Source organism: Canis aureus, chromosome 8 (genome assembly GCF_053574225.1).
Source record: "Canis aureus isolate CA01 chromosome 8, VMU_Caureus_v.1.0, whole genome shotgun sequence".
Lineage (NCBI taxonomy): Eukaryota > Metazoa > Chordata > Mammalia > Carnivora > Canidae > Canis > Canis aureus.
The window spans coordinates 12,082,639-12,108,216 of NC_135618.1; the positions used below are offsets into that span (position 1 = coordinate 12,082,639).

The window sequence follows — 25,578 nt, forward strand, 5'->3', positions numbered from 1 at the left end:
AAAATGCCTATTAAATAAGTTGATCATTTAAAACTGCCAGTGACTTGAGGTGCAGTGAACAACAAAAATCCTTTTTTGGAAGAGACTACAGATTCCAAAAGGCAAAAGATTCATAGTGCTGAAAGATCTAGTTTGGCTAAGATAGTTGTTTCTTCCCTATAAAGACTATCTTCTAGCTGTGGTATTTGTAGGAATAAAAATCCCATGGTTTCTTCCACTGTCTAGAATCTTTCCAGGAAAGGTTAGAATATTAAGGGTACTGATTATGGTTTTTCTAATATAGCATGTTATTCTTTTAACTTAGCTTCTAGCAGGCTGCATCAGTACTGCAATTCACCATGTTATGCATTATAATGATAATTTTTATATTTGCTCTGGAGAGCTAAGGTTTAAAAAAAATAATTCCACCATTTTTGTCATATGACACTAGTAGAATGCAATCTCTTGCTCTCTCTGTTACCAAGAAACTAATTGCTAAAGCTGTTCATATAAATGAAAGGCTTTTATCAAGTATGCACTGTGATTTGGTTTTGTTGCCATAGCATGGACTGTCACTATCAGCTGGGTCATAAAGCCTTTGGATAACTGGTGGACAGTAATCACCACCAATCTGGGCTAGAGGTTTTAATTGTCAGTTCAGGCCTAGAGAGCACTGACTTGCTCTCCATCTGCCAGCGGATCTCCGTAGGCATGGAACTATCACTGCTATTGGAATACATAATTTCTCATGCACAAATATTAAAAGTATACCAAAGAGGCATGGGATAAAGTGACTTTTATTTTAACTGAGATAAGGGACATTGAATGGAAACAGTGAAGAATGGTCAAAAACAGAGGGGTTTCTTGTTTACAGGCAAAATAGTTCAGAACTACTTCACACTAAAGAGTGCTCTTAGAATTGGATGAGAAGAGACAAGAGCTAGGAATAGACTCTCAGGCCTGCAAACAAACATTTTCTGGAGCGATTTATTCTTCCATTTGTGTTGTAGAAAAGTGAAGGGAATGTGACATAACATGCACTATCAGTTGGTTTCCTCCATAGCTGAATCCCACATCATTAAGGGCCTTGGAATTACAGCAGCATTTTATATTGGCTGCTACGTTGTACTTGTAGCCAGCAAAGGGAACAAAGGTTTTGGGTAAATGTGTTCTTGGCGGCATATGCTGCCTTGTAAGAGGGTTGATGTTTTCCACGCCAGATAAAAATTCTCTGTGACCACCTGTGCCATATGCCATTACCAATCCCCTCAGCTCTAGGACCCCTTTAGCCAGTACAAAAGACCTCTTTACTATCATTGGAATTCAAAAGACTTGAAAGGCCTCCAGGAGGCACTATAGAGAATCTGCAGTTAGAATTAAATACCTTTTAGTTGAGGAGAACCAGTTTCACACTGGTCTCTGAACTTGGAAATCTTAGCATTTTTCCCCTGGGAGATAGGGTATTGAAATCAGATTGCTGAAGCTGTGTTACATGAATGAGAGCTTAAAAAAAGATTAAAGAAGTTTAAGGCAAAGTTCAGATATATCTTTACTATCTTCCTCAGCACATTGACACAAAGGATTAAATACAGTTTAACAGAAAAGTGGAAAAATGATTTTAATAGAATATGGTCAGAATTTGGGAACTCAAGGATTGTTATCTATATTCCTGAAAGTAGAATATTTTCACGTAAAATTGAGAAGTCATTGAAGTTGTATTCTTCTTTAATGACATACAGAAAAATCTCTATTTATTTTGACCTGAGAGAAGGAGTTAGAAAAAAAAAAAAAAAAGAATCTCTCCTAGGAGCCAATATCTTATTTAATTTTCTTCCCAATTCACAATCACACCTGATTTATTGTTAACATCTACTAGTGGCTGAGGTTGTTAAACACCCCTGAGCTGTGCTTGAAGTATCATTTATAATAAACACAGACTTTGTATAAAATAAATATCCCTAAGTAATATTAGTATAATAGGGCTGAAAAAAAAAACCAAACTGTTGAAGATAAAACTCTTAATATCTAATGCATATATGATCAAGAATTTAAATGAATTTGCTTTCCTGGTACTTACTATTAAAAATTAAATTAAGACCAAGATGACACTTTAAAGACTTTGTACTTTGACGGTACTTGGTAGACGGAAAAAAGGTTCCCCAAGTGCCTAACTTGAAGAGCCCCATGAGATTCTGAGAAATATACTTTTTGAATACTTCAACTTATAGTGTCTTTTCAGTACTCAATTAGCATAATTTGACACAATTATAGGTATAAACATTTTATAGGCACTTGGTAGCAGGAGTGTCAAAAAAGTGTTGATTTCCATCCACTTATATTGGCAACACTCACCTAGTTCTAGCATGACACTTGAATGAGCAGTGAAATATGCTCCCTACTATTAATAAAATTCAAAGCATATTTCATCTTGACACCATATCACAAGTTTGACACTGCGGTTCCTCTCTGTGGAATTTTGAGTCATGGAGACATCCCCTTGCTACATCCCCATCTCAACTAGATGATAATTTGATTCAGACTATTTCAATACATGCCAATATGTATATCTCCCATGCAAAATGGAGGCAGACCCACAGAGAAAAGAAGGAATAACTGGCAGGTCAACATCATTTTTGTGAAGTCGTACCTTAGTGGTTTTAAAAAAATATTTTAGTATGACTTACTTTTACCAATTCTCCTCTTTTCACGCTTTATCAACAGGACTTTCAAGATATGAAGTTGCATGAAACAAAGAAAGTATTCCTAACTGCCTTAATAAAATTTTGTTTTTAATGAATTGCTTTTTAAAATTTCAGTCATGAAAGAGATACGTTAAGCAACTGTAATACATTTCCAAATTCGGCAGCATAGGGGTTTATTGACATCGGCAACTTCGTACAAGTATTTTGTTTGATTTGCTGTTTTCTAAACAATCAGATCTTTGTGTATATGTGTGTATTACCAAAATGCCTGAAGAGGAAAGAAAAAATGAACAATAAGTACAAGAAGTATGGGAGAAAGAAACTCAATTTTTAGGAAAAAGAGGATAAAAATGATGAGCTGTGACATTCCCTCAGCTCTATTTTCCTTCATTTTTAATCATTTCAGGTTTCCCAGAATTGAGATGAAGTCCATTTGTTTTGGCACCATTTTACCTCTGACTTAGCAGCTCTGATTAAAATCTATGCCTAATAAAAATGACATGATTCATCTTAATACTATTGAAGATAGAAAACAAGGTCCATCTCAGTTAATAGTATTTTTGGTCAACATAATTTAACTGAACTAGTCATTCTAATTTTTCGGTCTTTTTCCTAGTATTTGTCCTTATTTTTAGAAATTGGTTTTTAGAAACATTCTCTCAAATTTCCTTTGTACAACCAAATTTTGCTGGAATTGGGTTTTTGTTTTTATTTTGAATTTACATTTCTCAGTCTTATATTGAGAATAAAAACATCTTAAGGGGATTGTTTAAAAGTAAGAGCAAAGTACTATGACTCTTCATATGTATACAGTAATTTATAGTTTTTGAAGTAATTTGATGTTATTTCAGTTGATATTCACAGTAACATAAGTAGAGAGAATAGTTCTCAGAGTATGTGAAATCATTTTTCAGTAATTGGAAACTGAAATATACTCTTAGAATTCTGACCATTTTATTAAATTATATCCTATATTTTATTTAGCTCTTAAGGTCAGAACAATTATTATCCCCACTTCACAGATAAAAAAACTGAGGCTTGGAGTAGATAAGTTGATCAAGGTCAGGAGAGAGTGAGTGTTAGAGTTTGAATTAAAACTCAAGGCTCAGGCATCCTGGGTGGCTCAGTGGTTTAGCACCACCTTTAGCCCAGTGTATGATCCTGGAGACCTGGGATCGAGTCCCCCGTTGGGCTCCCTGCATGGACCCTGCTTCTCCCTCTGCCTGTGTCTCTGCCTCTCTCTCTGTGTCTCTCGTGAATAAATAAATAAATCTTTTTTTTTTTTTTAACTCAAGTCTCTCTGATTCCAGAGTTCAAGATTTTAACCTCTACTGCAAACTTTCTTTTGAGAGAAGCTCATTCAATTCTTTAAAAATAAGTTTTTTTAGAACGGTTTGAGATTTACAATAAAATTGAAAGAAGAGTACAGTAATCTCCGGTATACCTCCTGCCCCACACATGCATACCTACCACCATTATCTACATCCTCACTAGAAGGTTTTTTTTTTGTTTTTGTTTTTGTTTTTTTTTTACCAACAGAGCCTGCATTGACATAATCATCCAAGTCCACAGTTTACCTTAGGGTTCACTCTTGTACATTCTATGGGTTTGGGCAAATGTATAAGGACATATATACCTCATTATAACACCATACAGAGTATTTTCACATCCCTGAAAAGCCTCTGCTCTGCCACCCTCCCACTTAGTTCCGGACACCACTGACCTTTTATTGTCTACATAGTTTTGCCTTTTTAAGAATGTCATATAGTTAGAATCATTTAGTATGTATCCTTCTCAGAATGTCTTTTTTTTATATAATAATATGCATGCATGTAAGTTTCCTCTATGTCTTTTTTTTTTTTTTTTTTTTTTTAAGGTTTTCGACAGGTGAGAGACAGAGTGAGAGAGAGAGGCAGATTCACAGGCAGAGGGAGAAACAGTCTCCATGCGGGGATCCTGATGCGGGACTCCATTCTGGGTCTCCAGGATCACACCCTGGGCTGAAGGCGGTGCTAAACTGCTGAGCCCCCTAGGCTGCCCCCTCTATGTCTTTTTATGGCTTGTGAGCTCATTTCTTTTTTAGTATTGATTATGTTCTATTGTTTGGATGAACTACATTTATTCATTACCCATCTGAAGGACATTTTGTTTGCTTCCAAGTTTTGGCAATTAGGAATAAAGCTGCTGGAAACATACATGTGCAGGTTCTGTGTGTGTGTACATAAATTTTAAACTTCTTTGGGTAAATACTCAGGAGAATGATTGCTAGATTGTTAAGAGTAAGATTCGTTTTTTTAAGAAACCACTGAACTCTCTTACCAAATGGCTGTACCATTTTGCATCTCCACCAGCAATAAATGAGAGTTCCTGCTGCTCTAGGTCCTCACCAGCATTTGGTGTTGTCGGGGTTCTAGATTTTACCCATTCTAATAGGTGCATAACTTTTGGTGTTTTTTGTTTTGTTTTGTTTTGTTTTTGTTTTTGTTTTTGTTTTTGAGACCAGATTTCTTAGCCACTTAGTAGGAAAACCTAGAGTTCAGGCCTTGATGTTAGATATCAGATGGTACTGAATTTCTGTGGCTACATTGTTCTTTCAATTGTACGACTTTATACATGAATCACTGCATAGGTGAAGTACTTACTTAACTCAAATATGTTTGATAATTAATGGCAACTAGAGGTGATTTCTTACCTGTGCTTCATGAATGAGATATTTCAGTGCTGACAATAGTATAGATTTATTCCCTAGCTCAGATGGGATTTGAACTTGCCGTGATCACTCAGCTGTATGGATCAAATCATACTTTGTAAATGCCATTTCCCCCTTAATGTGCTATCCCTTTACCTACACTGATCAATGGGCTTCTGGTTATAAGGATAGGATTGGAAGTGTTTTTTTTTCCCCCATTTTTCTTGATGATTTCAAAAGCATTAAAGGATACTACTCCTTTTGTGGGCCCCTGGGCTAAGGGTGAGGGGATGGTGTACATTACAATAGCCAGCCAAGGCCAATCCTGACCTTTCTTTGACTTCTTTGAATGAGATTTTGAAATAGACAGAGATAAAGTGGGAAGGACAAACTGTAGAACAATATAGCTTGTAACATCTATGATACCCTTTGGAAAGATCAGAGAGGAGCTAACACTGAGGGAGGAATAGCAACAATGTTTTATTTAAGAATAAAAGATGATAAATGTAGAGAATAAAGGGAAAGGAGGATGGCACAATGCGATGAGATGCCAGAACAATCATGTACTTAACTGAAGTCCTCTTATAATGAAGTGAGATGATCTTTTCCTATGTCCAGGTCTTTTTGGTTTTGTTCCTTTTTGGGAAAAGATATGTGACAGTACAGAACCAGTGTTGAGGTATTAGTTACCTCATAAAGATCCACATTCCCAAATGGGATAGGATGATTTTTGCAACTGAGAAGTTTGTATCAATGACTTTAAAATAGATGGTGGACAAGACTGACTTACTTAGAGTGCTGATGGCTCTTGAAAATTGATCATATCCCTTTTGAAATTCTGATAAAAGCATGGAATTTTTCCCTAGAAAATCAACATATGCCCATACTCTGGTTTTTTAACATATCATCTTAGATTTATAGGCTCCTTGAAGGTGATTCCTGAACCCCTGTTAAAGAATCCTTGGTTTCAACAATCAAACACCAGACTTCATGAGGAGAGCAAGGGAAAGTGTGAGAAGATGAGTGTACTTTTGATAGGTAGAAAGATTTCAATGTGAGGCATGTAGAAAATACTAAACAATATTGGTAGAATAGAATGGATGATTGAGCTAAGAGAGCCCCCCCCCCCCCCCAGTTCTTAGCCTCTTTACCTCTTACTGTTTCACTACCTAAAGATGTAATCACCTTGGTAGAGATTTATGTCCTTCCCCAACCCTTCCTTCCTTTTCTTTCCTTTTTCACCTCTGATGATCGAAACTCTGCTAGGAACTAGCAGTCAGACTGGAAATGCCTTGGAGCCTAATGGCTACTTATGTCAGCTGTGGCAATAAAATAGAGCAACCCAAGTTTCTGGGAAATGTGTATTCAGCTTTAATGGAACAGACCATCTTTTAGGCTGGTGCTTCTCAAACTTTAATGTGCATGTGTTTCCCTGAGGATCTTGGTAAAATGAAAATTCTGGTTCTGTAGGTTTGGGGTGAGTTGGGGTCTGCATTTCTAATAAGCTCCCATGTGATGCTGCTACTGCTGCTGCTCCCTGGACCACACTTTGAACAACAATGCTGTGGTCTTCTTAGGAAGCTAGTGGAACTATTCTTATCATTGTGGTTTTTGTGTGTGTGTCAAATAATTTTAAGTTTATTCTCCCAGAAAATGCTAATTTCTGCTTTTTTTTTTTAAAGATTTTATTTATTTATTTGAGAGAGAGAGCTTGAGAGAGCAGAGAGTAGGGACAGAGGGAGAGGGAGAAGCAGACTCCCACTGAGTAGGGACCAGATGTGGGGCTCCACCCAGGACCCCAATCAAGATCATGACCTGAGCTGAAGGCAGCGGCTTAACCAACTGAGCCTTTCAGGTGCCCTGAAAGTGCTGATTTCTTAATATTACCCCATAAAAGAAGATTTAGAGTAAAAAAAAAATGAAGTAGAGATTTATTTAATCTTCAAAAAATCCAGATTTTTCAGACAATTGAAAATCCATTATTTTACTTAATTAATTGGAATCTGGTGTATGTGTAACAACATCTCTTGTGGCACAGTGTGGGGATTAAGAATAGTAGAAATACCTGTCTACTCTCCCTGTGAATATCAGCTAGAGAAACCAGAGGATTCTTACTCTATTTCATAATAATACATCATTTGCCAATATGTAGTTGTACATAAAGGCTTAGTAAGTTTTTTTTTTTGGGGGGGGGGAGGGAGAGGGCAGAGAAAGAGTCTTAAGCAGGCTCCTAGCCCAGTGTGAGTCTGATGCAGGATTTGATCTCACAGTCCTGAGATTGTGACCTGAATGGAAATCAAGAGTCGGGTGCTTAACCAACTGAGCCACTCAGGTGCCCTGGGGCTTAGTAAATGTTATAATGAAACGAAAGCTATTTTTATTTTACATTTTTAAGAGGTAAAATTGGAAAAAAAATTACTATATTTGATTCTAATCCAAATTCTTTTTCACATTTTAACATAGTTTAAATTGGGATGTGTGTTATGCTTAATGGGGTTTTACAGTTGCTGTTGATCAAGTGGCAGTTGTAAGGAAGGTGTCATTTTGTGCGCTTGTGTGAGCTTAATTGTTATTCTCTGTGGCACAGCTGGACAGTGCCTCTTGACATTTCAGTCAAAAACCATCAGGACTATTTGAGGAAGGAATATGAGTGCAGAATGGGAGTCAGCATCTTGAAAGAAGAGGCTGGGGACAATTTTAAGAAATGCCGTATCACCAGTGCTCTTGATAGCACAGAGGGTGATGTCATGTAACAGTATCTATGGCTCTGAGATGAAATGTAGCTTAGGAAAGTTGGATTCTACATGTGCAGAAGTTTTTAAGCTACTATTAAAATACATTTTGCTTATATTTTTATTTTAACCTATGAACAAGAATAATGCATGATAAAAATCCATATGTAAATGAGTCTGAAAGAGGTCCTTTACAAAGTATGAAATAAAAACCCTAGGTAATAGGGTTTACCTAATACAGCATCGTGTCCTAGTTTGCCACCATTTTGTTTGATTTCCCGGTGGTGCATCTTACAAACAATGACAACTTGATTTGATGAAACACTGCAGTTTAAAAATTACATGTTGGGAAAATGAAGTTATCCCAAATGGTAAAATTATAGAATCAAAGGGAAGTTCAAGAAATTAACTAGTGAGTGTGTAAATCAACCAGGACACTTGAGGTTAAAAAAAAAAAAGGTGGGGAAGAGTGTATGTTCCTATGAATTAGAAAATCTAAGAGGTAGATTTGGCTTTGATACTGAGCATTGGTGACCTTGGGCAAATCACTTCAATTCTCTGGATCTCTGTTTCCTAATATATAAAATGAAGAGTTTGTCTTAAATAATCCCCAATGTACCTTTAAGATCTTGGATTTTGCATATTCAAAATAAAAATGTGATGAGTTAAAGATTAAGTTTACCCCCTATCTATAGTTTTATCCCCTTTCTTGTAATGGAATTTTGCCTAATGAACAACTGATCTTCCTTACATTTTAGCTTAAACTGAACCAGGGTTCATTTAGCTGAACAAAGTTCAGCTCCTGTGAGATATGGGGGACAACTGGTCAGCCTCTGTACAATTCTATGCATACTTGAAAAATTTATGAATAGATATCATGGATTTCTTCTTTCCAAAGAAAATAATCCTAAATTCTTTTCAAAAGGAATAAACTTTTTTAAAAAGAATTACTTATTTATTTGAGAGAGAGAGAATGAGAGAAAGTGAGAGAGCGTGAGAGTGTGGGAGCAGGGGGGAGGGCAAACCGAGAGGGAGAAGGAGAGAAGCAGACTTCTGCTGATCATGGAGCTCCAGGCGGGGCTTGATCCCACCACCCTCAGATCATGACCTGAGTAGAAATCAAGAATTGGCCCTCTATCTGACTGAGCCACCCATGCACCCTCAAAAGAATAGACTTCTTAAATAAATTGCTAATAAATTGCTAAATTCTATAATAATTTTTTTATATCACCTCACCATCTTTTCTCTTTTTCTTTTGCTGTCCCCCAACTATTCCTCTTTCTGATCACTGAGTGCCCTGATTTCTTTCCGAAGAATGACCTCTCTCCAGTCTGCAGGGACTGTGAATAAGGGTCTCTGAACTTCCTTAGCCTATATATATTTTTCCTTTTTTTGAGGGAGTACTCTGAATCTAGAACTGAGTGTTACAAAGATGTTAAAGACAGTTGGAGTTCATTCCTGTGTAGTACCCTGAAGAGACTATCAAGGTGTCCTGCAGCCTCCATGCCCAAAGCTGGATGGTTACTGACTGAATGCTAGGCTGACTCCAAGCTTGGACTCAAAGTCTCTTTGCCCTTTTGAGTTCTTTAAGACTGGTCCAGTAAATTCTCCTTCTAATTTAACCAGAATGGGTTTCTGATACTTAAAACCATGGAAGCCTAACAAACAGAGACAGAATTTTTATGGGGAGTTCCAGAACTCCGGTAATCACCAGACTCCCAGTGTCCTAGTGAATGAACTATGGAGAGGATGGAGGGATACTTTCAGGATTCTGGTGTCACACATTCTATATGAAAAGGTATCAAAATTCTTGACTGGTATCAAATATATATATAGTACAAAATTAAAATGTCCATAACACTGTTTTTACTTTTCCTTTGGGATTGCCCAATGCCTTTTAGTCTGTGTGATGGGCTTTGGGTTTGACATAAATTATATCTCCAAATACAATTTTGAAATGCAATTTTTAAATCCATCCTTCTGTCCATAATTAAAAGTAATTGTTTCCCTTCCTTGACTGATCACCAAAAGTAGTATACGAAAAAATTGAAGAAGGAAGGCCATTAGAAGTTTCTATTGTTCCATTTGAGTGTCTCTTCACAGAAGAGAAAACAAACTATGAATCACTAAATTTTGAAACTAACATTATACATATGTTAACTAACTGGAATTTTCATAAATATTTGGAGAAAGAAAAAGAAACAACAAACTGGTTTGTTTTTCTTTTTATGCTGTGGTCGTTCCATTTATTAGTTATAACATTTGTTAAATCCTTCGCAGTCCAAATTGCTCTTCCTTTGGAAATCCATTATCTTACTTCTGCTCTTCCAGGTACTGGGGACATTGGCTATTTAGATGAAAAGAAACACAGAGGGAAAAGACAACATTTAAAGAAAGCAGCTCCTGACTCTCTGAGTTACTTCTTTTGGAAATATAAACTCTGGAGAATTGAACATGCCTTTCATGTTTCCCTCCCCTCGTACCCTGCCACTTCCAAATAGTTTTTCTCTTCTGTCACCTGAGGTTCACAGGAAACATTCCCTCGTATGTTTAGGGCACCAGCTAATGGTTTGAACTCTAGAATTGCATTTCTTGAGTGTCAATACTAGATATACTAAAGATGTGACCTTGGGCAAATTAATCAATGTCTGAAAACTTAAATTTCTCCATCTGTAAAATAGAGTTTACCAGAATACACCCCCCCCCCTTTGATTATTGTAAAGCTCATATGAGGTAACTGATGTAACACAGCACAGCACCTGGTACCATATTAGACCCTTGATGCGTGTTATTTCTTATGCTCAATTTTTAAAAATATATATTAAGCAGGAGACAGATGCAAATACATAATGAAGGTAGAGTTTTGAATGAGTCAGGTGGTGTGGTGTGCTGGATTGCAGAAGAGAGGATGTGAAGCAACAAGACTAGTGGGATATTTTTGTAGTAAATCTGGTATGATGTTCAAAGGGCCAGATATGGGTGGGAAGTAATAATACATAAAGAGTGACAAATTAAATGAGAAATTAAAGGGACTTGTTGATGATCAGCTGACACTGTCAAAAGGAAGAAGCATTTCTGAGTGACTCAGGAATGGTATGTAGTTTTAGGAATTGACTAATAGATTTAGGAAGAAAGAGAAACATTTTGTTGAGTGCAAGAGAGGCATCTAGATAGAAATGTCCAGCCAAAGACAAAGGAAATCAAGTTGAAGCTTGCAAAGGGCTGAGCTGAAATCTTTGGTAAATCTTTTGTGTGAATAAACAAGATATATTATCCTTTTCTTTCCTATGGGAAAGAAAGTTGTGGGAGAGCAGTGGCTTTTGAAAACACATAGCCTTATGGAACCTCAGTTTTCTCTTCTCTAAACCTGATGTTAGATGATGCCTATGGGACACCTCCCAAATGGAAATGGAGATGTGAATTTAAGGATTAGCTGTGTTGAACTGAGAATTATAGCATAAAAACATATATCATACTTTACCTTCTTTTTGAATTTTAAATTTTGAATGTTCTAGATGTTTAAAAGTTTAAGGTACTTTTGAAAGATAGAAAACCTGTCTCCTTCCTTATTCTACAGTGCTCCCAGATCTGAAGCAGAGCACATAGATATAACCAAAGAAATGGACAAACAATAAATGCATAGTCCAACAGACAAGGGTTTTATATAACATATAATAATACAGAAAATGAGATTAACTTCAAAGGAAATCTATACAAGGGGATTATTGATCTGTACGAGGAATAGAAACCACAGGTGTAAAAATACATAGGCATGAAAACTGTACAATTTATATGTGTGTAAATGATTCTCAGTGAAATACAAGTGTGATGATTAAGCATGTAAATTTGGATTGCACTCACAGACTCCAGTTGTGCTCACCTAATCATCCATTATATACACAATTTACTCATTTGCACGCTCAAGTAGACAGGATCAAATATTATCTGGATGTCACTTAAATGTGTATGGTTTGTAAGTTTAGAGTTGTTCAAAATAAAAAGCTTCACTTCTCTCGCAGGTATACCACTTTACCTGCGTACATTTTAATGCAACCAAGTCCCCACAGCTTATTTCTTTCAAACTTCTTTACCTTTAATTCTATAGAGCTAAGTTTGTAACTTTGTGATTTTACTAAAAAGAAAATTTATTTTTATAGTGGGCGTGCTGATCTTATTAAGCTGTTATATCTCTATTTGTTTCACAGGCTCTGGAGTTTGGAGTAGCCTTTGAACTCAACTATATTTTAATAGTATATTTTGTGATAGCTTAATTTGTAGAATTTTACCTCTCTGTAGTGGGGCATTTGAAATTTTGAGAAATGGTTTTATGTTAATGATTAAATTTGAAATTTATACTCCCTACCCAATTTTCATTATCAAATATTTATTTTGGTATGTGATATCTTTAGTTCAGAGGTCCCATAGGGCTGAATGCATAGTTCTTGGCAGAAAATTTTGGTTAAAGAGATGTGTGGGAATGGACTTATGATTAGTTGTAAGAATAAACAGAAAAATCCTGGAAATGGATGTAAATTACAGTGTTCTCTTTAGAGGTTTATAGAAGAGGAGCTTTCCTTTTACTGCACCAACCTGAGATATTTCTTTGCAGTTAATTATACCTACCCCAAGCAGATGTTGAGAGCATAGTGGTCAAGAGCTCAGTCCTTAGGATTCAGATATGGTAATCACTAGCGAGATTTCATAATCTATATAAACTTAAGACTTTTAATTAAAAAATCTTTTAATCCCCTGAGGGGTGCATTGCATTGATGGTGCAATGCATATGAAGCACTTGGATGTACCAAACACGTATTTGTTATTTTAGGAGTTGCCATTTCTTCCTATATGTCAGTGCTTCATCAAAATTTTCATGACTTAGCCAAATGATATCTTTTAAAAAAATGTATCTATTTATTTATTTTATTTATTTATTTATTCATGAGAGACACACACACAGAGAGAGAGAGAGAGAGAGAGAGAGAGGCAGAGACACAGGCAGAAGGAGAAGCAGGCTCCACGCAGGGAGCCTGATGTGAGACTCGATCCCGGGACTCCAGGATCATGCCCTGGGCTGAAGGCAGGCGCCAAACTGCTGAGCCACCCAGGGATCCCCCAAATGATACCTTTTTAATCAAAGGCAAATCTATTATTATCCTTTCATAGCTCTTAAATAGTTTAAAAAATTCCTAGAAATATTTGTTTTGAGAATACTTATGTATACACACACACAGAAAAGCAAGTAATTCACACTACTGAGGAGTCTTGGTCCTGCACTAATGGTCCATTCTCATAGGAGTACTTACCAGGTGCTTTTCATAAAATACATGTTTTAAATCTTACAATAATCTGCAAGGTGGATGTTAATATTATTCTCTTTTGTTGATGAGAAAATTAAGACATATTGAGGTCAAATATTGTTCCTAAGGTCAGAGAGGTAAAAATTGTGCTTTCAAGGATGTATCCATTGTACAAAGACTGGAATTTTTTATGTGTGTTACATGAAGTTGCTTTTTTAATTGCATTAAAGAAAAAAATCACAACCATTTTTGAATTAAAAAAAATACCATGAATGACAACCATGTTTTCCTGGCTTCTGACAACTGCAGGTTAAGGATATTTATTGATCCAAAATATTATGATATGCAAATCAAATGAGGTACATGTAAAAACAATCATTCATCATTTTGAGAACATAAACATTCCTCTGAAGAGGAACAAAAACCCGACATTTTTCAAAATTTAACTACATCTTTAAGGCACACTAGAATTTTCTTCCTTAGTTTCTTTTGCTCACTTACTGAAATGTTACTGGGTTGAATATCACTCAAATAAATAAATAAGCCTATTTCTTTCCATTAACTTGCCAACATGTAAAAAGACTAGGAGATTGAATTACTTTCAGGAATCAATTTAGAGGTAATTCTTCTAGATCTAGTGCAACTTTTGACTCTTATAGTCTCTCTTACTGTCAAGTGAATAATATCTGTTTTGTTTTCCTGGTTTTGAAATTCCTTTGCAGTGAGCTTCAGTGACATGACTAGATCTATTTCTACTATTTGTTTGTTTTAGCAAAAAATATTATTGATGAAAAGGAAAAGTAGAAGATAGAGTAACAAGAAATTGTTCAATTTTCATTAGATTCTCCTCTGTATGGTATGTAGAAAAATGGAGAAAATACAGAAAAGTCAATAGTAAAGTCTCTCAAAGTAAGTTTGATTATCCAGAGAGCAATAGTGAATATATAGTGAACATATATAAAATCAGAGGTATATAAGGGAAGAGAGAGTGAGCAAAAGAGAGCAAAATACCAAAATTGAGAAAGAGAGAGAGAGAAAGAGGGAAGGAAGGAGAGAAAGTATGAAATAAAGAAGTAGGTCCTAAAAAGAAAAAAAAAAAAAAAGAAGTAGGTCCTAGAAGCTGGTCATTATTTGTAGAAGAGCCCCTACCTTTATTACTCATGTATATGCTGGAACACTACAGCAAAAAATTGCACATGTCTGCAACTGGACTACTTCAGCCATATGATATCATATAGCTATTTCATTTGATGTGTGAGTTTAAAAAAATCGAATCCATTGAGTAATCTTTTTGTAGTCATACCACAGATGTTTTAAGACTCACTCAAAAGATGGCATCCTTTAAAATTTGAAAATTTTAAAATCCTTTAAAAATTTCCTTTTAAATTTAAATTTAAATCCTTTTTAAAATTTCAAATTGTTTTCAACTCTGCCTATTTACTCATTACTATTAACAAGATAAAATCATAGCAATATCTAACTCTGTTGGCATTTATTTGTTGTATTAAAAATGTCTGGCACTACAGAAAAAATAAAGCTTGTAAAAGTAATAATACAAGTGACAACTCACTGGGAACCTACTATGTGTCAGGATTTTATAAACGGTGTCTTAAATACAACAACTCTGCAGCGAGAAAGTTATTTTACAAAGCAATGGAGGCTTAGAGAACTTAAGCCTTAAGAAAAAAAAAACAATTATATAGAAATATAATCGTAAGTCCCAAGTGAGGGCTTAAAGTCTTACCTGTCTTAACAGGAACAGACTTTGTTTCTTTGCATAATTGTGTATATATGTAAAAAGAATCATACAGATACAAAAATCATATATGTAAAACTGTATTCGTATCTGTATCTAAACAGACACACACCTATACCTACCCTATTAATTTCTGTATCTTTGTATCTGTAACATTTTTTCTCTCTTTATCTGGGAACTAATGATACATTAATATACAAAATAACTAAAAATATATTAGAGTGCGGTATGAACAAGTACTCTGAACTGAGTAGAATGTGGAAAATAGTCAAGAAAGGAAATGATAGAGATCATTGTTTGCATTTACCAATTAAAAAAAATGTTACTTTAGACTTCTTACTGGAAAAATGGGACCATTTGTGAATAGAAGAGAAAAAGAAAGGAACAGAACATGTATTTATTGAACATTTAGTATATTCTAAACACTGGAAAACAGCCTATTTTATACTTCATGTAATTACCTTGTTATTACCACTTTATTAATAAGGATAATTATACTCCAAAGAGATGAAGCAACCAACTCATAACTCACAGGAGGACTTGAACCAAGGTCTGTGGGGGAAGCAAATGCTAGGTATTTCTCATCTCATCATGAGATCAACAAAATGATACTAAGTGCAAGTTGGCCTGACAGCAATATTCCGATAAATTGGAAGGAGAAAGAGACTGGGAATGAGAGACATTTTTGAAAGTTTAATAAGGTAAATCCAGAGCTGAAAAAAAGAAGCCTTAATTAAGGAGACACTACGATTAGACAAAAGAATAATGCAATTTTATTTCTTCTGAGCATAAGTGATAGTTAGTCTCTTAAATGCTTAGTTTCCAGAAGTTCAAAAGTCACCTGAGGTCTTTCATTCATTTGATAAAAGAAAGTTCATCCAAATTAATCTTTGGAAGTACTTATAAGCGCATGTAGACTGTTACATAGTTTAAGAGTTCACAAACGAGCAAATTTGGTGTGCGGAACTTGCTGGGTGTGTAACAGATCAGACTGATAAAATAGAATGGAACTCGGTGAGATCAGGTGAAGCTTCTCTCACTGCCCTGAGTCATGTTGCAGGTGGAGAGGGAAGATCCTAGTATTTTTAAATGAGTTCACATGTCCTGATTCAATGCAGTTCTTCTGAGTGATGTTGAGAGTGCTCAAAAATGAGATTGCTGAGCAATTTCCAGTGATTTTATGGTTAAAGAAGTCTGGAGACAAGGATTCGGCAAACTGGGGATAAGCAAATATGACTCAGAGTTTGGAAAAACGGAAGAAATATTTTGCAAACTAGAGAGCGACCAGCTTCATTGATCCTCTGGCAGGATTGGAATGAACTAGAGGAAGGTGGTTTCACACTTTTATGAGAGGAAGTGGTGGTTATTAGGACCCAGTAGGGACTCACTGAGATCAACACGTGTGAGAAGAATGCGTTTCATTTTTGAATGGCATTGATTTCCTGCTACAACAGACCAACGTGGTGACGTTTCTCTAGGCATGTCATCCATCCAGTTGCGTTATTATTTTACATCTGCCCCGTCTACAGATCTGCAGCCTCCCGTCTGCATTTTTCACTCTTACTTGATGACCTTATTTCTTTTTTACTGAGAAAATGAAAGATACCAGATGAAACTTCTGTGAGCTTCTTCCGCCTGACTGCTGCCTTTTCCTGCATTCGTGGCCATGTAGTCTGTCCTTCCTCAGCTGCTAGGGATGAACTGTCCTGCTCCAGTATAAATTTACCTCTTCCCCTTCTGCTTTGTACCCCATTCCCTCTTGCTTGTTGCAGGCCCGTGCACCAGAAACTGCCCCTTCTTTCTCTGATGCCCAAAACTTCTTTTCTCTTGGATCATACCCACCAACACACAGATGTGTTATAGTAGTTCCCATCTTAAAAGGCAAATGACACCAAACAGTAACCAGATAAAGCCTTCTTTTGTCTATGAATCTACTTCCAGTGATTCTTCCCTTTAGACTAAACCTCCTTGAAAGAGTTGCTTGTATTTTGTCTCGAATTCTCGAATTCTCCTTTTCCTATTTTCTACTGGACCTACTTCTTTCAAGTTTTGGTAGCTGTACTCTAGTGGAACTGCTCTTCTTAGTATTGTCAATACTGATGCCCAGAGATGTTGACTTAATTAGTTTGGGATGGGGCCTGGGACCTGTTATATTTTTATAAGCTGTCCTGTTGATTATGGATTGTGGCTGGGACTGAGAACTGGCCCAGACCTTCCAAGTAGGGACTAAATCCCTTAGAATGCTCACTCTATCATATTGCTGGCAGACTCTGAGGACTTGCCTCAGACATCTAGTAGGCTCCTCTCTTTGGCAGTTTCATAGATAAAATAGGGTAATTGTTTTGAATTATTCTTTGTAAGAGTTACTGCAGAGTCCCCTTAAATAGAATACTTACAATGCATTTTAAAATAAGATTATGATTTACAAAAAATTGATTCATTCATGAATTTTATGAAACATAGCTGTTGCATTGGGCCAGGTACATATTTATTTCTCAGTCTTTTGCAGATGCTTGTATACCTTTATAAACTAATAATCAGAAAAAATATGGGACATAAGCAAATCATTGTAATAACTTTATTTTTTCTTGTGTGAAACATCTTTTCTCAAGCAATTGAGCAAGATGTATTTTACATCTTTGTAGGACAATACTTGACATGTTGTTTTTTTGAATTGAAATATTTGCCCAGACTACTAAAAATTCATAGATGCCCTTAAGCTGAGGGTTCTTTGTTTATGTACACAAAAACCTTTGAGGAGTTAAGTGTTATGTATTGAAAATGTAATAGTGGGCAAATTTTCTATCTATCAATCTCTGGGTCTGTCAACTACTTCTATAGTGCTTATCACCCTATCATCTATTTGCTACAAATTTTCTCAAGATATACAGTTTGTGCTTTTCTCCATATTTATGGCACGTAATGATTTTTGATGTTTATTTATTCTTATTTCTCTTTTGAGAAAGATCAAGATAATATCAGTGCACAACAATGGAAAGAATGAGACAAATAGTTGACATTTCAACATTCCATAAAAACTTTGAGGATCAAATCAGCAGTTCAATAATCTGAGAAGTTTTACAGGCAATCACAGGAGTAAGAAGAGATCAGAACTGGTACTGGACTGGATTTCCAGCTTCAGATTGGCCACTAATTCGCCATGTGACCTTAAAGGAGCACCTAATTATTCCAGGCTTTAGTTTCTTCAGCTCTTAAAGGAGTTTAACTTTTAGGTTACTTCAAAATGCTTGGGGTTGTATAAAGCTTTTTATGGCTATACCTGGGAAAGCAATAATCTATATGTTAGTAAGGATTTTATTGTTTAATAAAAGAATGGGAATAAGGTTATATTAGCTGTGAATAAACCCCACTTTAGCAAGTGCTAAAATGAATTTGGTAATTTTTCTTTATTAAAATTGTCAGAGAGACTAGATCTATCTTTGAGCACAAACATGAGAGTCAGAAGAACAGTAAATGTGATTTCATCTTTTTTCAGAGACTGGAGACAAACTTGGAACTCTTCCAAAAGACCCAAGTAAACAGGAAATTTTGGAAGATTAAATTAGAACCAGAATAAACTAGGATTTCTATTTAGGATGGATATTATATGAGTATCTGAAAAATGATTCAGGGAGATACATTTTGATCTGGAAACAGGCAAAGCTGTTTTAATTAAAATTTTTAGAATTAGGACGTTAACTTGTATCAATATTAATCTGTATGAAAGACTACTGGGAATATACAGAAAGGGCATTTGACTAGCAACACTTTTTTCCTCCTTACTATCAATACTAAGATGATGATAAAATCCTAAACAGCAGTAGAAAATACCTCTCATTATTTATTTATTTTTAATGGATTTTTAAAAATTTAAATTAACATAATATTAGTTTCAGAGGTAGAGGTCAGTGATTGATCAATTTTGTAATAATATTCAGTGCTCATTCCATCAGGTGCTCTCCTTAATGTCAATCATTCAGTTATCCCATCCCCCCCTTCCCCTCCAGCAATCTTCAGTTTATTTCTTATGATAAAGTCTCTCATGGTTTGTTGCCCTCTCAGATTTCATCTTGTTTTATTTTTTCCTCTATCCATGATCCTCTGTTTTGTTCCTCTGTTTTGTTTTGATATGAGTGAGATCATAAGATAATTTCTTTCTCTGATTGACTTACTTCACTTCACACAGTATTCTCTAGTTTCATCCACGTCATTGTAAATAGCAAGATTTCTTTCTTTCCTTTTTTTGATGGCTGAGTAGTATTTCATTATATATATATGTATATGCCTTAAAAGAGGAGCCTGATAAAGACAGACTAGATCTTTGGTAAATAAATAACATCCCATATTCCTTTTCTGGGGAGAAAACAATTGGGCCATATACTTACCTTACAGAGAGACAAAAGGTAAAAAACTATAATAAATTATTTTAAAGGAGGCAAGACAATTAAATTTGTGATGTTTCAGATTATTACTGAATTATCACTAATCTATGTCTTAAGTCATCACTTAGTTTTGAAAACTTTTCTTTGAACAACTAAAATGTATGTGAATAATTGACTAATACCATCATTTCTGTACCATTGGTATATAATTCACTTTTCTTGAAAGAACTCTAGAATATTACCTAGTAACTATGTAAAAAGGGTACTAAATATTTTATGATGTAAATATCAGGTAGCAAAAATGTAGTTATAAAATTGGTAAGAGAAATGATTATTAATAAAGATAATTGGCATCTTTGTAAATTAAAAAATATATATATACGCTACATCTTCTTTATCCATTCATCTGTCAATGGACATCTGGGTTCTTTCCATAGTTTTGCTATTGTGGACGTTGCTGCTATAAACATTGAGGTGCAGGTGCCCCTTTGGATCACTACATTTGTATCTTTGGAGTAAATCCCTAGTAGTGCAATTGCTGGATCATAAGGTAGCTCTATTTTCAACTTTTTGAGGATACTCCATACTGTTTTCCAGAGTGGCTGTACCAAATTGCATTCCCACCAACAATGTAAAAGCATTCCCCTTTCTCCCCAATCCTCACCAACATCTGTCATTTCCCTGCTTGTTAATTTTATCCATTCTGACTGGTGTGAGGTGGTATCTCATTGTGGTTTTGATTTGTAATTCCCTGATGCCAAGTGATGTGGAACATTTTTTCATATGTCTGTTGGCTTTTTGTATGTCTTCTTTGGAGAAATATCTGTTGATGTCTTCTGCCAATGATTATTGGCAGGATTATTTGTTTTTTGGGTCTTGAGTTTGAAAAGTTCTTTATTGGATACTCGCCTTTTATCTGATAAGGCATTTGTAAATATCTTCTTCCATTTTGTTGTTTGTCTTTTGGTTTTGTCGACTGTTTCCTTTGCTGTGCAGAAACTTTTTATCTTGATAAAGTCCCAGTAGTTCATTTTTGCCTTTGTTTCCCTTGCCATTGGAGACTTATCTAGCAAGCAGTTGCTGTGGCTGAAGTCATAGCAGTTGCTGCCTGTGTTCTCCTCTGGGATTTTGATGGATTCCTGTCTCACATTTAGGTCTTTCATCCATTTTGAGTCTGTTTTTGTGCATGGTGTAAAGAAATAGTCCAGTTTCCTTTTGCATGTGGCTTTCCAATTTTCCCAACGCCACTTGTTGAAGAGACTGCCTTTTTTTCCATTGGATATTCTTTCCTGCTTTGTTGAAGATTAGTTGACCATAGAATTGAGGGTCCATTTCTGGATTCTCTATTCTATTCTGCTGATATGTGTGTCTCTTTTTGTGCCAGTACCATACTGTCATGAGGATTACAATTTTGTAATAGAGTTTGATGTCTGAGATTGTGGCGCACCAGTTTTGGTTTTCTTTTTCAAAATTCCTTTGGCTGTGTAGAGCCTTTTCTGATTCCATACAAATTTTAGGATTATTTGTTCCAGCTCTGTGAAAAAAGTTGATGGTATTTTGATAGGGATTGCATTGGATGTCTAGATTACTGTAGATTGCCTAGGCATTTTAACAATATTTATTCTTCCAATACATGAGCAAGGAATGTTTTTCCATTTCTTTGTATCTTCCTCAATTTCTTTTATGAGTGTTCTATAGTTTTCAGAGTACAGATCCTTTGCCTCTTTGGTTAGGTTTATTCCTAGATACCTTATGGTTTTTGGTGCAACTGTAAATGGGATCAACTTCTTAATTTCTCTTTCTTAGGTCTTATTAGTGGATAGAAATAAAACTGATTTCTGTGCATTGATTTTATATCCTGCCACTTTGCTGTATGAGTTCTAGCAATTTTTTGGGTGGAGTCTTCTGGGTTTTCTACATAGAGTATCATGTCATCTGCAAAGTTTGACTTCTTCTTTGTTGATTTGGATGCCTTTTATTTCTTTTTGGTGTCTTTTTGTTGAGCATAGGCCTGCTAGTACTAGGTTGAACAACAGTGGTAATAGTGGACATCACTGCTGTGCTCCTGCCCTTAGGAAAAAAGCTCTTCAGTTTTTCCCCATTGAGAATGATATTCACTGTGGGCTTTTTGTATATGGCTTTCATGATATTGAGGTATATTCCCTCTATCCCTACACTGTGAAGAGTTTTAATCAAGAAAAGATGCTGTACTTTGTCAGATGGTTTTTCTGCATCTGTTGAGAGGATCATATGGTTCTTGTCCTTTCTTTTATTAATGTAGTGTATCACAGTGATTGATTTGTGGATGTGGAACCACACTTGGAGCCAAGGAATAAATCCCACTTGGTTGTGGTGAATAATCTTTTTAATGTACTGTTGGATCCTATTGGCTAGTATCTTGGTGAGAATTTTTGCATCCATTTTCATCAGGGACATTGGTCTGTAATTTTCCTTTTGGGTGGGATCTTCATCTGGTTTGGGGATCAAGGTAATGCTGGCCTCATAGAAAGAGTTTATAAGTTTTCTTTCCATTTCTATTTTTTGAAACAGCTTCAGAAGAATAGGTATTAATTCTTCTTTAAATGTTTGATAGAATTCCCCTGGGAAGCCATCCGGCCCTGGACTCTTGTTTGTTGGAAGATTTTTGATTACTTCTTCAATTTCCTTGCTGGTTATGGGTCTGTTCAGGTTCTCTATTTCTTCCTTTTTCAGTTTTGGTATTTTATACGTCTCTAGGAATGCATCTATTTCTTCCAGATTGCCTAGTTTGTTGGCATATAATTGCTCATAATATGTTCTTTTTTTAAAGATTTTATTTATTTATTTGACAGAGAGAAAGAGAGAGAGAGCAAGCACAAGCAGCAGGAGTGGCAGGCAGAGGGAAAGGGAGAAGCAGACTCCTGCCAAGCAGGCACTCTGATGTGGGGCTTCATCCCTGGACCGTGGGATCATGACCTGAGCCGAAGGCAGATGTCTAACCAACTGAGCCACCCAAGTGCCCCTCGTAATATGTTCTTATACTTGGATTTCTTCCTTGTTGGTTGTGATCTCTCCTCTTTCATTCATGATTTTATTCATTTGGGTTCTCTCTCTCTCTCTCTCTTTTGATAAACCTGGCCAGTGGTAACTGATCTTACTAATTCTTTTAAAAAACCAGCTCCTAGTTTTGTTGACTGGTTCTACTGTTCTTTTGGTTTCTATTTCATTAATTTCTAATCTTTATTAATTCTCTTCTCCTGCTGGATTTAAGCTTTATTTACTGTTCTTTCTCCAGTTCCTGTAGGTATAAGGTTATGTTGTGTATTTGAGACCTTTCTTGTTTCTTGAGAAAAGCTTATATTATTATATAGTTCTCTCTTAGGACCGCCTTTGCTGCATCTCAAAGGTTTTGAACAGTTGTGTTTTCATTTTCATTTATTTCCATGAATTTTTAAAATTCTTTAATTTCCTGGTTGACCCATTCATTCTTTAGTAGGATGCTCTTTAGCCTCCATGTATTTGAGTTCTTTCTAAATTTCCTCTGATATTAAATTTTAGTTTCAAAGCACTGTGGTCTGAAAATAGGGGAATGATCTTGATCTTTTGGTACTGGTTGAGACCTGATTTGTAACCCAGTATGTGATCTATTCTGGAGAATGTCCCCCATGCACTCGAAATGAATGTGTATTCTGTTGCTCTAGGATGGAATGCTCTGAGTGTATCTGTGAAGTCCATCTGGTCCAGTAACACCTCTCATTTTAATGCCTCAACATGTTCAGAATATTCTGCAAAATACCCTTTGCTAATGAATAACACAATATGATATAAATTCTGTAATTAATGGAAAATAAAAGAACTACTTTCAAATCTGTCAATTATTCACCTAGCTAGAGAGACACTAATCAGATAAACTGAAGTGGGTGAAAATTATTTTAAGATATTGGAATTGTTACTTTTTAAACATTAATTAAAAATTTTAGGATTTGGCCAGATTTTATAGTTATTTATAATAATTTTGATAATGTATGTCACAAAAATTACCTTTAGTGAGGTGTCACCTATATTATAGAAGCAAATGTGAACCTCATTCATTCATTCTGTATTTACTGAATGCCTGCTCTGATGATGTGCCTTATTAAATGATAGGTAATTTTCTACTCTTTCTAGTCTTACCTTTGCATAGTATGAGACTTCTATTTTATTCTTCATTACTTTCCATTAAATGTGTTTTTGGTTTTATGCTAGCTTCAGAAGTAAATGCTTTAGAAGGTTTTTCAAGATATGTTCTCATTTTTTAATGTGTACTTTGAGCAATATATTAGATTATCCATTTTTTGGATCTTCTCTAGAATTCTCCTAGACTCACCTGTTCCATTGACCTCATTGGCAGCATTGCTCATATGAAAACAGAAATATGAGGCTCTGCAGGGGTCACCTGGAAGCTTGATTAACCCTCAATTCCTTCTTCCAGAATAATGTTAAAGTTCAACATACTGTCCTTTGTAGGTGTATCCATTAGCAATGAAAAACAAATAAAATGGGAGTAAAAAATATTTGGACATAGCAATGTTCATAAATTTGTTTGCCCCATATAAATAATACCTGTGTAATTGGCAGTGTTGATATTTTATAATTTTGCAGCTAGAGATGAAGAAGGACTAATAACTTCGCTGGCTAGGCAGGATTGTGGCAAATCTGACTCAATATTTGGTCTCTTTTAGTACTAAAATTGTAAGTTAAAGGTGCTTAAAACTACAACAGCACTGAGATTGGTAGTAACGCACATCTGGGTTTGAAACCTGACTTTATCACTTGCCAGCTATGCGACTTCAGGTAAGTTATTTCATTTCTGTAATCCACAGGAAAATATTGGTAAAATGGATTTGATATTTCTACCCCATATAATTATTGAGGATTCAGTGGAATACTTAAAGTATTTATTATACTGTTAAATCTGTAGCTTTACATTTTATTGATCAAATTCTGTCTTCGTTGGTATGTATTCATAAATGTTACCATTAACACTTTTTTGGCACCTTTTATATACCAGGGTCTCTGCTGTGTATCAGAAGTGTAAGGTTAAGCACTCTTGGTTGTAGGGGAGAAAAGAGATTGGTAGTTATGATTGAAAGTACATATACACGAATCATACTGAATTTCATTGCATGCATATAATTCAATTTATGGGAAGGAAAGCATATTCATCTGTTTTCTCTTTATTTTAAACACCTTTCTTGGTAAAGCCATGCAAATCTTTGTTTTATACTAGAATAGGTACAAAGACAAGATAGCAAAGAGATTAAAAGCAGAGTTCTCAAATCAGACTGCCCGGATTTCTGTTCTGACTTTATCACTTGCTATATGACCTCAGGCTATTTATCTTTTTTTGTCTCCATTTCCTCAACTGGAAAAGGGGGGTAATAATACTACCTGTTTCTTAGGGTTGTTGTAAGATCTAAATATTAAAATGTATATAAAATTCTCAGAGCAGTTCTTGGCTCATAGTGAGTACTCGGTAAGTGTTGGTTATGCTTAACATTATGTCTCACATACTATTTAAATATAGTTAAAGATTTGTGTGTGTGAGTGTTAGGGCTTGGAACTATGACGTATTATATGAGGTAATATAATATCAATATTCTGTATTCCACATATTTGTCTTTACCAGTTTTAATAATATATCCAGTAACTATGTTCAGTCATATTACGTTTAGTCATAAAGATAATAGTGTCAGGTATAAATGGTGCAATTAAAAACGCTACAGGAGCTAAGTTGCTCAGAAAGGTGCAATGCAAATGTTCTTTCCTAAAGCCTTGCAAATACACAATGAAAAAGAATGAGGGTATCTTATTTTATTCCCTGGTGGGAATCTATGCACATCAACTGCACTATATAACTCTGCACATGGACAGTCTCTGCTGAGACTCCCTGCCATCACAGAGGCCTTCTAGAGAAGAAAATTGATGGGTATTGATTTCATTTTGAAAGGAATCAATCCATTATGAGTCTAAAAATCGAAAAGAGAAGCATGTCATGTAACATGGAGATATTTTGAATACAT

General features: G+C 35.4%; 1 long non-coding RNA gene across 13 annotated transcripts in view; it reads left to right on the forward strand.

Moving 5' to 3' along the window:
* The window catches only part of LOC144318330 (uncharacterized), a 299,311-nt gene that overhangs the window by 46,828 nt on the left and 226,905 nt on the right, over positions 1 to 25,578 (forward strand). For 6 of the 13 annotated variants that reach the window (XR_013384186.1, XR_013384187.1, XR_013384183.1 and 3 more), the window contains exon 1: positions 9,808 to 9,900. The exons of 4 other annotated variants lie outside the window; for them this stretch is intronic. This is a non-coding gene — a long non-coding RNA (uncharacterized LOC144318330). Of the gene's footprint in view, positions 1 to 9,795; positions 9,901 to 25,578 lie in introns of those variants that run through there. 3 more of the 13 variants (XR_013384188.1, XR_013384191.1, XR_013384193.1) reach the window with 3 other exon arrangements.